The 13402-nt window shown below is 43.4% G+C and overlaps 1 protein-coding gene across 8 annotated transcripts in view; it reads left to right on the forward strand.

Moving 5' to 3' along the window:
- The first annotated feature begins 2307 nt into the window (after window positions 1–2307).
- Tsc1 (TSC complex subunit 1) overlaps window positions 2308–13402 on the forward strand; it is a 48391-nt gene continuing 37296 nt past the window's right edge. For 3 of the 8 annotated variants that reach the window (XM_051184989.1, XM_051184990.1, XM_051184991.1), the window contains exons 1-3: window positions 2355–2453; window positions 12015–12077; window positions 12347–12392. The gene's annotated coding sequence lies outside the window, so the exon portion shown is untranslated. Of the gene's footprint in view, window positions 2454–2566; window positions 2778–2835; window positions 2923–12014; window positions 12078–12346; window positions 12393–13402 lie in introns of those variants that run through there. The other 5 variants (XM_051184984.1, XM_051184983.1, XM_051184985.1 and 2 more) reach the window with 5 other exon arrangements.

Consider the following 13402-nt stretch of genomic DNA (forward strand, 5'->3'; position numbering starts at 1 on the left):
TTCCATCTGCCTCTATGACAATAGCAAACTAGTGACATGCTCAGCATTATTCCCACCTTTCTAAGAAGCCCAATGACCCAAGACATCATGTTATAAAGGCTGTTTACTGCTCAAATAACTCCAGGAGAGATGGAGGTTGAGTGTGAAAGGCAAAATATAGTCTGGACTCTGCTCATGCCGCCAGTGGGCCTAGAAAGAGCATTTTTCTAATCCTCATAGAGGACCCCTACCAGGCATCTAACATTAGCCCTACAAAATCCCAGTTAGGGCTTCAACATCCTGACAGCCTCCACTCATATACCCATTCTTTTCTTCCAGCATATTTCGCACTGGGACCTAATAAATCCCCAAACTTATTCCCACAACTCATCAACCATTTTCTTGCTGCAAGGGTCATATTCTTCTTGCTCCCTGTGTCTGGAATGTTATTCTCTTTGCAGCCACCTCTTCTACTTCTAACTCACAAAAAAACCACCTTTTATGTAAAATCCAACCTGAGAGCAAACCATTGTGCTGGCTAGTGTTTATATCAACTTGACATAAGCTGGGGTTATCTGGGAAGAGGTAATCTCAACTGAGAAGCAGACTGGCCTGTAATTGATGTTGGAGGACTTAGCTTACTGTGGGTGGTGTCTTGCCTGAGCAGGTAGTCTTGGAGTGTATAAAATACCAAGCTGAGGGAGCCATAGGAGCAAGCCAGTACACATTGCTCCTTCAGGGCTCTGTTGGGAGTTCCTGCCATGACTTTTCTTCATGACAGACTGTCAGCTGTAATATGAAATCAACTCTTTCTTCTGTAAGATGCTTTTGGTGATGGTCTTCATCACAGCAAAGAAATCAAACTAGGACAATGATGTGCTTCTGCAGCCCAGGGCTGCATCAAGGGATGAATCAAGAGTATCTCTAGTTCAAAACTAGCCTGGGCTGCATGTCATTCTGTCTCAGAGTAAAGAAAACTATAGTGCTACTGAGTCTTGTGGTATTTTTTTTTCTGAACATTCCTCATATTTAATTTTGAGTTTCATTTTTATTTTGATTTGGATGCCTTTCATCTCTTCCTCCTTTTCTTATCATCATCATCTTAGGTATATGAATGAATGCCTCCATGTAATTTGTTCAGGTGTGCATTCTTGGTTCCCAAGGAAGCCAGAACAGGGCATTAGACTTCTGGAACTGGAGTTACAGGAGGTTGTGGGCCGCCATATGTGTTCTGGGAGTCTAACTCTGGTCCTCTACAAGAGCAGCAAATAATCTTAACTGCCATCATCTTTCACTAGTGCTCATTATTATGTAAGTTTAAAACCAAAACTAAAACAAATGAACAAACAACAGCAATACAGGGTGGTGGCAGGCAAATCTCTGAGATGGAGGCCAGCCTGTTCTACAGAGCGAGTTCCAGGGCAGCCAGGGCTACACAGAGAAACCCTGTCTCAAAGCCAAAAAACAATAAAGAAATAACAAAAGCAATTATGATAAAAAACAACGTAAACAAAAGCAAATAAGAATTTAAATACATTCTGATGTTCCTCTAGGCAGCTTTTCACTGCAGCTAGGCTTCCTACCCTATTCTGCCAATAAGCATTCATTAGGAACGAGAGCCAGTGTTAAGTACTTCACAAGCTGTTATAGCTCTTTGCTTCCTTAATTCGCCATTTCAGAGGAAGAAACTGAGGCTTGAAAAGACAACATGTCACGGTGTGCAAGTAAACCAAGGTATTCCGACTTTACGACTGTCTCCTCTGACTAGGCTGACCTCTACACGTCATTAGGTGTGAAGCCACGCCACAGACTCATTTCTGCAAAGGAAAAAGAAGGCTTGCCGGTTCTTTTTGCTGTGATTGACAGACCATCCATCATCCACGCTGACCCCAGCGGCTCCTTGGGAAATAGGAACGCACACTGAGAGACCCCAAAGGTGGTAGGTGTGCCAAAGATAGAGGAACCTGTCTCAGACGGGCCAGCGTTCCCACTGTGCCTAGCCAGGCCCGCTTGTTTGTGCCTTTGCCTGCTCCCGAGCCCGCGCCGCCTGTCACCGTCACGTGGCCGCCCCTCCCCGCCCCACCCCTCGGTCTCTCGTGTGGCTCCGCCCTCCGCACCGGCCCTTCTTTCGGCCTCCTTCAGAGTCACAAGATCTCTCTGTGTGTCCAAATCTTCGCGATCCTTCCGCGTCCCCGCCCCCACATTAAAAATCTACTTCAGTTTTACTTTTCTAAACCAGTTTGTATCGTCGTAAGTGAGATAGCCTGTCCCATCTGGAGATGCAGATGACTTTGGTCATCTGTCATTAAGCTCGGGTCGTAAGAGGGACCCGGATAGGGACTCTTTTTCGCAGCGGAGGTCTCCGTCGTTTGAAGACGCTTCACGCCAGGGGGAGGTGCTGCGCGTCCAAGATGGCGGCGCCCTGTAGGCTGGAGGGACTGTGAGGTAAACAGCTGAGGGGGAGGAGACGGTGGGTGAGTACGGGGATGTTTCCCCCTCTTTTCCTTGTGGGCTTTTCGGGGCAGCTCTGGCAGCGTGACCTCAGGCTGCGGGGCGCTGCGGGGAGCATTGGCCGAGTCGGGGGTCCGGGGAAAGGGGTTCAGGGAGCGTCTCCCTCGCCCTCATCGCGCGCTGGCTCCGGCGGGGCTCGGTTAGGGCTGGCGGGGCCCCGGGAAGCTGAGGCGGTCCTGGGCCGTCCGAAGGGACAGACGGCTGCAGCTTCGGGCCTGTGGTGGGCCCGCGAACCCGCCTCCTTCGCTTGTTGCAGTGACAAGCTCCCGCGGGCGTGCGCGGCGCAGGTCAGAGACCCCGGGCCGAGCAGGGAGACCTGGGGGTGGGGCCGTGGCCCGAGACTCCACAGCAGCCGCTGGGGCAGAGGTGGAGAATGAATGAAGGCTGCCCGTGGGCTCCCGAGGCCGCCCAGCGCCCGCTCTCTCTATCTCGGTGAGAGTATGCACGGCCGGAGTGCCTGGCTCCGGGTGTACTTGTGGGTGTTTAATTGATGCTGGGAAGACAGTTACCTTCAAGTCGGCAGAGTTGCTCGTTAGAGACTTGCCCAGCCTCTTCTGGATGCTCATTCATTCATTTGAGGAACTGGAGAGCCCGCAGCCTGCAGTCCCAGACACCTTTGTGGAAATTCAAGCACTTTCTTTGTGTTGTGGGCTAAAAGAGTTTGGCTTTGTGCGTTTTGGATTTGGGATGGGAATGACCTGGGGGCTGGTGGGGGGGGGAATGCGGTCGTCGGTAACCAGCCAGCTAACATTTTAAGGGATAAGGGCTGCCTGTGTGCCTGGGCACTGTTGGAAGTGCTTTGCAGCCATCCTCTCTTTGCAGCTGGACAAAGGAGAAGCAATCTGCAGTCTTCCTAGATGGAGAAACTGAGGCCTGGAAAGATTGGGGTAATTTGTCCAAGGTCACACCCCGCCTAATCTGAGACAGCACTGAAACTGAGCTCCGACTAGTTCTATTTGCCTGTTATTTGATTTAGCTAATCATTTGGCCAAGGTGTGTGTGTGTGTGTGTGTGTGTGTGTGTGTGTGTGTGTGTGTGTGTGTGATTTTAAACAAGGGTGCATTTTGGATTGTATGTCCTATACTTTTGTTTCTAAAGCAGCTTGAATTTATTAGTCCAAATTAGATTACACAGTATTTTCATACTTTTCTATAAACTGATGACATTCACTGCAAAAAAAAAAAAAAATGCTGAAACCTTTGCTTTAAAAAAGTATAGAATTAACACTTCATTTTACATAGAGTAAGCTGTGAAAGTACTAAAATAGACTAATACTCTTCCAAGATATTTTGATTTATAACTTTATGATCAAGTTGGAGTCATCTGCATTCAAACAGGCTGGGAAAGTGCAGCGGTAAATTTCAGGAAGCATCATAGCCCAATCTTCTGGGAGCTTTTGATTTACTGAGCAATGCACCTGTGATTCTTAAGTTGAGCATTCCTGAATAATACTGGGATATGCAAATAGGAAAACCGATTTAGGGTTTTGTAAGGAAATGTCCCTATAACAGTCATAAATCGGGCAAACGAGGCTCCGTAGACTTCTCTAACCACCTGGTGTAAATGTAAGGGATATTTATAGAGGATGTAAACAGAAAATACCTTCTTACTAAAGTTAATATCTTCTCCAAAAACACCGTTACATCATGGGATGAGAAGGGCAGATGATGTAAGCTTTCTTTGTTTCATACATTTCTTGGTGTCATGAACACTTGGTATGTCCCTAAATTCCTAGTTAGAAGGAAGCAGGCTACCAGCTTTCTCCAATGTTTTCATTAAGTGGAAGTGTGTGCAGTCTTGTGCCTAGCTAGGTTAAGTGCAGAGTTGTCTGGTCCTCCTGCTGCTGTGGTGTGATGCTTTCTGTGTAGACTTGGTTTCCTTGTGAGGTAAAACTCAGCAGTATGATCAGGGCAGATCTAACACAAACCCAAATAATGTAATGTTTATGGGGAAACAGAATCGCAAGGGATCCCAAACTAGTTCTGAACCTCTGTGCACCCAAATACCTGGCACCATAGTAGGTACACTTTTGTATTCTGTCCTTGAGGATAAATACCCTGTCCATGTTTGTTTGTTTGGGAAGAAATCTGCTTCTGTGTGCTGCAGAAGTAGGTGATCATGGGCTGAAAGTATCATTTTGGCTATTTGCTTCTTTCAATTTATTATTTATTGCAGAGGCCTTTCTTAAACTACCTTATAGCCTATGTGAAGTTGTGGATGAATTTTGAGTTTTGTACACAGGTAGCTTGACCTGTAAGTTCTGTCTTTTTTCAAAGTTTTTGAAGTATCAGATATGTTTTTGAATTTCAGTGCCATGCTGAGCTAACATTAACTTCTTCCAGAACTGACTAGAGATCCTAAATGTCAGATTTCTGTGCCTGAAACTCTTCCTGTGCTTTAGTAAATATTCTAACCAATGTTAATTGGTCTAGACTATGTTCATAGTTTTATAATGACAAAGAAAAGTAGTGACTCTTGGGCCAGCTAGGAGGGTGAGCTTGTTTATCCTTTAAACAGTGATTTCCTGAATTTTCTTTTATAAATCTCCCTTTTAAAGACAAGCCTTTTTAAAAAACAAGTTTTGTTTTGTTTGAGACAGGGTTTCTCTGTATCCTTGGAAACTGTCCTGGAACTCACTCTGTAGACCAGGTTGGCCTAGAATTCACATAGATCTGCCTGCTTTTGCCTCCTGAGTGCTTGGATTAAAGGAGTGGACCACCACTGCCCGACCCATAAAGACATATATGGTCATATAAGTAACTACAAGCAAGAAAAAAAAAAAGTATATTAGGTAGTTGAGGGTTTTTTGTTATTGTTTTGCTCTTGTGTGTGTTTTAAAACATCAGTTGATAACTATATAATAGTGTGCATGCTGTGTCTTTGTGTGTGTGTGTGTATATACTCATTTAAATTACCCTGAGATTTCCTGTAAGGTAATTTGAGATTATTTTTTCTGTAGTTGCTAAACATTAGTAATTTAATGTCAATTTTAATGAGAAAGAATAAAAAGACACATATTTACCTACATATAAAAGATATGTGACCTTAGGACCCTGTCAGTTTTAATTTCTTATAGTTCCTCTTTGTGTGTGTGTGGGGGGGGGGTTATACAAGGAAATAGCACAAGTAACAGAATACATTTTATAGCTGAATGAGTTCAGATTGACATCTAATGAATAAAGTGCCTTAAATGCACAGCATTATCCCCAAACAAGGCATGATAGTTAGTGACTTGCAACTTACAGATCAAGATGTAAGTAAATAGGGCCATGGGGTCATGATGCTTTTGATCTTGTCTAATGCTGGTGATAGGCAGATAGAGCAGGGCTGGGTGGTGGTGCAGGTAAGGAAACTCTTGTGCTTGTGGTAGTTAAACTTGTGCTACATTGTGTCCCTCGCTGAGAATAGTAGCAAACTGAAAGTGTATCAGTTTTAAGTTACAGAAATTTATCAGTGTTTCAAATACCTGAGGTAGACTGGGCTGCCAAACACCAGTATTATTTTGTTTAGTGGTAACATTGTTATAAAAGTTTATGTCAATGTGGAAGCACAGCTCAGTATTTTCATGTCTGATTCCCCTTTACTATTCTTATACCCTTGAGGACAGGAAAGAATTCTGAGACTTGTTGAGTTGGATGATGATGTGTTTGATTGGCTTCAGAAACCAAGTATTTAATGTTGTATTGAGATAAACTGCCCAGTCTGATAATCTAAACTAATCCAAGGGTCAGTAGGGTCTTTATTTTTTATTTTTATGTATTTATATTTTGTCCCCTGACAAAATGAAATGTAGGCCAGTGTGGACAAGGCTTTCCTTGAGTTACTAATCCACTCCCCTGACTCCTCTCCCCCATTTCTGGGATTATTGGTATATACTGTTGTGTCTGGTTGGGTGGTGTTTTTTAAAACTTTTTTGGAGGGGGGCACTAGGGCAAAACTGTTCTTTTAAGGTCTGTAAAAATCAGTGGGCCAATGTTTCTTTTTCTACAGATGATACTCCGTAACCCCAAAATGCAAAAAGATAATGAGATTTTGGAAACAATGTTAGAGATTTTATGAATCTTGCTTAAAGCCCAACCAACCATTTTAGATAGCTTACTGCTCTTAAAAACACATTTGGAGGCTAGAGAATGACTAAGTGGTTAAAGGACCTGGGTTCAATTTCTGGAACCAATATGAGGGTTGACAATCATCTGTAACTCCAGGGGGAATCTGATACAGCCTCTGTCCTCTGCAGGTACCAGGCACACATGTGGTACACAGACATTTTTCAGGCAAAACACCTGAACATATTTTAAAAAAGAAAAAAAAAAAATCCCAGCAAAATCTACATACTTGGGCTTTATTAAAAACATTCTTTTTTTTTTTTTTTCTTGTAAGCTGGTAGGTCGGAAAGGCCAACATTTTTTTTTTTTTTCTTAATTTTATTGCATTATTGGGAGTTGAATGCAGGGACTTGGTACATGCTAGGCAAACACTTTATCAATTGTGCTACATTACTAGCCACATGTGTATGTACATGTGGAGGTCGGTGGACAGACAGTCTCTGGTGTCATCATCGGAGCACCATCTGCCTCCTTTGAGACAGGGTCTCTCACTAGTCTGGAATCTGCCAGTTAAGCTAGACTGGCTGGGCATTGAGCCCTAATAACATACAAGAAAGCATGTAATTTGGTGCTCACAGTTCCAGAGGGTAGCATACTTGAATATCATCGTGGCAAGTATGGCAGCAGGCAGGCAGGTAAGCATGGTGCTGGGGCAGTAGCTGAGCACTTACATCTAATCCATAAACATGTGGCAGGATGTGTGGGGAGGAAGAAAAAGGAGGAGAGAGAGAGAGGGAGAGAATATGACTGAGAGAGGACATGAGAAGAAGAGCTACCTGGAAATGGTGTAGGCTTTTGAAACCTCAAAGATTATCCTTCCCAAATAGTTCTGCCAGCTCGGGACCAAGTATTCAAATAAATGTGCCTGTGGGGGCCATTCTCATTCACACCATCACATTATGTAAGTTGTAGCTGCAGCCCTGAGGACTACCTTTTGAATGTGGACATACATGCTGTTTTATGCTAGAAACCCCTTTCTTTCTTTTCTCTCCTCACCTCACCTCTCTTCTTCCTCCTTCCCCCCCTCCCCCTCTCCCTCTCCTTAAACTTCTGTGTTGGAAGATTCTCTCTATGCTTCACTAGGAATTCAACCTTACTATAAAAAAAAAAAAATTCTGGTCATGGTGGTCACCTTTAATCCCAGCACTCAGGAGATAGGCAGGTGTATCTCTATGAGCTCTGGGCCAGCCTGGTCTACATAGAAAGTTCCAGACCAGCCAGGGCCACAAAGTGAGACCTTGACTCAAAAACAAACCAAAAAACCCAAATAGCTGGGCAGTGTGGTGGTGTACATCTTTAGTCCCAAGACTGGGGAGGCAGAAGATGGAGAATCTCTTTGAGTTCAAGACCAGCCTGGTCTACAGACAGCCAGGGCTACACAGAGAAACTGTGTCTCAAAACAAAACAAAAACAAAAAAGAAAGAAGCCAACCAACCAAACAAAAATTTATGGAGAATTTAGGCTTGTTGGACTTGGTATACAGACTTTTTCCCTTACTGTCTGTCTTCATCACTTTATTCTCCCTGAGTTGCCCACACCCCCAGATTTATTTTAATTTTCTTTGTCTTTTTTTTTTTTTTTTTTTGGAGACAGGGTTTCTTTGTAGCTTTGAAGCCTGTCCTGGAACTCACTCTGTATACCAGGCTGGCCTTGGACTCAGAGAGATTCACCTGCCTTTGCCTCCCAAGTGCACCACCACCACCTGACATCTCCCTCCATTTTTAAGAACATGCATTTCTAGTAAGTTTTTGGGTACTGTGGTGATGTGGGGACTATACTTGGAGAAGCACTGCCCTGTGCTGTCAAGCCCTGTGCTTTTCCCCTGGACTATTTCTTTTTGTTTGTTTGTTTGTTTTTGTTGTTGGCGACAGGTTCTTATTCTGTCTCATTGTCTAGCTTTCACTGATCTGGACTCATTTTGTGTCTAGGCTGGCCTTAAAATTTTCATAATCCTGCTTTAGCTTCCCTAGTGGTAGGATTGATTACGTGAATGAGCTTCCATACTCAGCTGCCCTGGAATGATCCTGTTTAGGGAAGCTCTATATAGGGACTTTTGAAATATAAAATATATAAAATATATATTTTATTATTTTTTGGTACAGTTTTGCTCTGCTGCATATACTGGCCCAGGCTTCACTGCAGACTGTCTCTGCCCCCAAGTGCCAGATCACAGGTGTGCATCACCATGCCCAACCAGGGTGCATTTTCTTGGTACATAATTTTTTGTTCATGCTAATAGTCAAAATAGAACCATTATCTGAGGGGGAAAAATGCCTTGTGGAACCTAGCTGTGGTCCTGTGAGCCTGTACCTAGAAGACTTGCCACCGTCAGAGTTGAGTGAGCTTAGTAACCTATGCATTGTCCATTGAGGACTCTTACGAACAGAAATTATAAGTGGACAGTTTGGCATATTGGAGCTCTCTTGTCCTGGCTTCTTTGACCTTGAGAGATTCTACAGCTGATAAGATTAAATCACACCTAAACCATGGGCTCTTTTACCCTTTCTTCTTTTTGTGCCCAGATAGAGAGAGTTAAATCAAATGTCTAATCTGTTGGGGTGCATTAGTGCTGAGAACATTTGGTTCAGTTGATGGGCCATTTCTCTTAAGTCACTTGTGGGTTCTGAGCTAGGACCAAATACTTATAGCAATGTAATATTTCTGCTCTGTCTCAACTATTAAGTGATGACACAGCAGTCTGTTTGTGCATGTGTCTATCTGAATTGCCTTTAGGTTTTTATAGATAAAACCTTGACCAGAGAAGACAGATTATAGTTAAGAGACACTCCCCCTCACTGATACTGGGAGTTGCACTTGTATATTATAGGCCAGTGTGTACAAAGCTCTCTGAGGTGACTTGACATGCAGTTATCTATCTTATCTGAGTCCCTGTCCTGACAGAGGTAATGAAAAGATGTATGCAGGTCCTGCTAATGACAGCTGTTGCTCTGGAGTTCATGTGTAATTCCAGGTACATAAACGATCTGGCAATATCTAAAGACTGAAATTATTAAGATAAATTGTGAAAACCAACCACCACTGTTCTTTCTGTTTACACCATGGTGACACACAAAGCCCTTGTCCTCCTCAAGCTACCTTTTTTTTTTTTTTTACCCAGAAGAATGCTTATAGAAATAAAATCACAGGGGAAGGGGTGGGTTAAGAGGAATGGTGGGAGTGGAAGGAAAGCAGGGAGGGGAGGCTGCAGTCAGGATGTAAATTAATTTTTTAAAAAGGAAAAAAAAGTTACAGGAGCATGACTTTTGGTTATCAAGGAAGGAAAACTCTAGATCTGGGGGCATTTTTCTTTTTTCCTCTTGTCTTTTGAAGAAGGAGGAGCTGATGCTGCTTTTACTTTCTGATGAATGTTTCCACCCTCACTTCCATAAAGGTTCATGCTTCAACTCTCCCTTTACTGACATGAATATTATGCCCAGTAGATCCCCTTCCCTGAGCAAGATTTAAAATATAAATGAGTAAGTGAATACTTAAAAATAGAATACTGGTAGATAGGCTTTAGTGTACCACAGAAAACTGATGCCAGTCCATTTCTTTATTGTTAAGCATAAGGATAAAGTAATGAAGTCTTAATGTTGAGACAAACCTGACTTGGATTCCTGTGGTGGTGTTCTGTCTAGAAAAGTGGCCTTGGCTGGGCAGGCCACAGGATCTCACCTTAGTGTATCCTAATTTTATCCTCACCTTAAGCACTTCTTTACAGGTAGAAGATCCAAGTGGGATTACTTTATAAGAGGAAGTCAGTGTGACTCACTCACTGATTAACAGGTGGTTTTAGGATTCTGAAGATGAGAGGCTCCTGCAGCAGCTCAGCTGTTACTTAGTGGAGTGGAAGCAGCTAGGTAGCATTTCTTGTTTGCAAGGTCTAGCCAGACCTTTTGTGGGGCCAGTGGCCAGCAGCACTGCCCACAGATTTGCAGTGGCTGCTGAAACAGTTGGCATGGCTCCGAGTGTATGCCACGTGGTGCTGTCACTAGGGCAGAGACTGTATTGGAGAGGTGTTCAGTCCTGTTGTTTGACTTTGACCCAGAACTTGTCCTCTACCCTATGTAAGTAGATGTCTGTAGTGTGGAGCCAGGATTGGCAGTCAGAGACTTCAGTGGTATGTAAGGGAACAGACTGAATGTTCAGCTTTTGTGTACTAGGTATCAGGATAGTTCTGGGTATCTCAAACACATGGCCCCTGTCCTCGTGGAGTTTACAATCTTCTAATCAGATAATCCCTAAACATGGGGTTAATGACCCATACATTCAAAAAATGTATTTTATTTTTATTTGTTTTGTGTGTATGTGTGTGGGCAGGCACACCACTGTTCATGTGTGGAGGTCAGAGGACAATTGGAAGAAGTTGGCTTTCTTATATCAACCATGTGGGTCTCTAGGGATCAAACTCAGGTTGTCAGGCTTGGCAGCAAGTGCCTATATCCTCTGAGTCTTCTGTTTCTGAAGGGCCCATGTTTTAAAAGCAAACTGGAACATATTCATATGTATACTTATTTGACATGGATAATGAATAGTGTGGACAGAAATAGGGTAGAGGGGAAGGAGAGTAGGGAAGCCACTGTTGAAATTTTATTCCTGTCATGTAGGATTAGATTTAGCTTATGCTGCTTAAAGGCAAAATCAGGCTTTGTGCATTTACCAGCCACTGTCCGTGGCAGCTGCGGGGGGCCAAATACTGAGTTGAGTGCAGCTGCTCCCCAGTGTGCCCAACATTTCTCATACTTAATGGGGTTTTAGGAACTGACCAGTACAGCTGCTGGTGGATCAGGAGCCTGGCCTGATATGGCATGGCAGTTGGAGGGAAAAGAAGGACTAGGAAGGATAAAGAATTAGCTGAGGAGAAGACAGTGGTTTTTAGGTTATGTGGCTGGATATGCCTGATGCCTTCTTGACTGAAGAATTTAAATTCTCTGAAGGCAACATAGCAGGACTGGGAGGGAGTACAGCCTATGAGATGACAATGATACAGGCCCTCTAAGGTTTTTGTGCTTGTTTGCTGACCTCACTACACCAGCCACTCTTCTGAGGTCCTCTTTGGAGCTCTGTGTGAGTGTTCAGGTTGAGGACATTCTCGCTTTCCCCTGAATATAACACAAGGCAAGACATTAGTGACTTAGTAACAGCCCAGGGTTACAGAGCCAGTAAGTAGATGAACTAATGTTTCAATTGGGAGCATATTCTAGAGCCACACTGCCCTCTTGCTGATAGTGCAGAGGAGAGGAGGCTGTGCTTCCAGAGCTCATTGCAGTGGGAAGCAGGTGACTACCTGCTGAGGATGGTGGGGCAGAGTTGTACTAGACCAATTCAAACTCCCTTCTCATCCGGTCTCAGGGTTTCCTTCCTTGTTGGGTTATTATACATACATATGTATGTGTGTTTTTTTTTTTTTTAATCTAGTGACCATGAAAGACACCAGGCTGACAGCACTGGAAACTGATGTACCAACTGTCCCCAGAACAGGTAAGGTGCACATTTAGTCTAGTGACTGGGGTGGATAGAAGGGAATGTCTCACCTTGCCCTTGGGTGCCCCGCATGCAGTTGCTTTTTTGTCTGTGGGTTTGAGTGTTAATGTCTTAGCTCCCTGCCAAGCACTGGAGCATCTATGATCTGAAGTAGTCAAACACATCACCAGTGACCTCTTGCTGTTTGATGCCAGGTATTAAGTGCATTATACACACTGCTAGTTTTCTTTTTTCACAACAACACTTGATATATTTCTATTCTACAGGAGAAGAATTGGCCTCAAAAATGGGTCGTCCATGAAAATCAGTTCTGTGAGTAGCAAATTCTAGTTTTAGCCACTCATTTTAAATTGAAGTCTAAATAAAACAAGTCATTTAACCAGTGAGAGGTTTTTTTTGTTTTGTTTTATTCCCCCCTTCCCTTGTCTGGGCCTCAGAAATCTACTTTGGATTCTATAAACAAACTGGATGCTATGTATAGGCCATAGCCTGTATCCTGTTGTGCAGTAGGGCCTGGGCCTTGGCAGGTGATTCTGACATGCATTGTGGACTGACACCTCATGAACTTTAGTTCTTGTATTTGTTTCTGTTCATGGTCTTAAGTCAGTTTTTTTGGATCAATTATTTCCTTGGTGGTTTTCAGGAATTGATATAGTCTCGAAGTCCTCGAATGTACCCTTTATAGTTAGTGAGGTTCTGACACTTGTGCAATTTAGTCTTAGTGACTTAACTGACTATTGAGCTACAATCTTTATTAGCAAAAGTGAAATATTAGTTGCTGTCATAAATATCTGACAAAAACAACTGGAGGAAGGGGAAGGGTTGATCACGGTTTGAGGCTGTCATCCTTCATGACAGGGAAGTAAAGGTGGCAGGAGCTTGAGGCAGCTAGTCACACTCCATCTACACTTAAGAAGCAGGGAGTGGTGAATGCTGGTGCATGCTCATTTTCTCATTTTTATCTAGTCTGGGGCCTCAGCCCACACAGTGGTGCCACCCACACACAGGGTAGGTCCTCTGTTCTGTTAAACCTTTATAGTAGCATCCTCATAGGGTGTGTTTCCTTAGTGATTCTTAATCTCAAGTTGACAATGAAGATTAGCCATTGCAGGGTACCAGTTGTCATGATTGTGTTCTGTGCAGAAGTCAGAGAAGGTTGGAAAACATTTGTTTTGCTGTCTTTATATGTATACTGCTAATGTGACTCATTTCACGGTCAGTGGGAGCTAAGCCTGTCACTGCCTTTGTCATGAGGATCATGCAGTATAGTCAGATCTCACAAACAGGGATTTAGTATGGGTGAGAGATGGCATTATATACTT

The sequence above is a fragment of the Phodopus roborovskii genome, unplaced genomic scaffold, assembly GCF_943737965.1.
Source record: "Phodopus roborovskii unplaced genomic scaffold, PHOROB, whole genome shotgun sequence".
In the NCBI taxonomy this organism is placed as follows: Eukaryota; Metazoa; Chordata; class Mammalia; order Rodentia; family Cricetidae; genus Phodopus; species Phodopus roborovskii.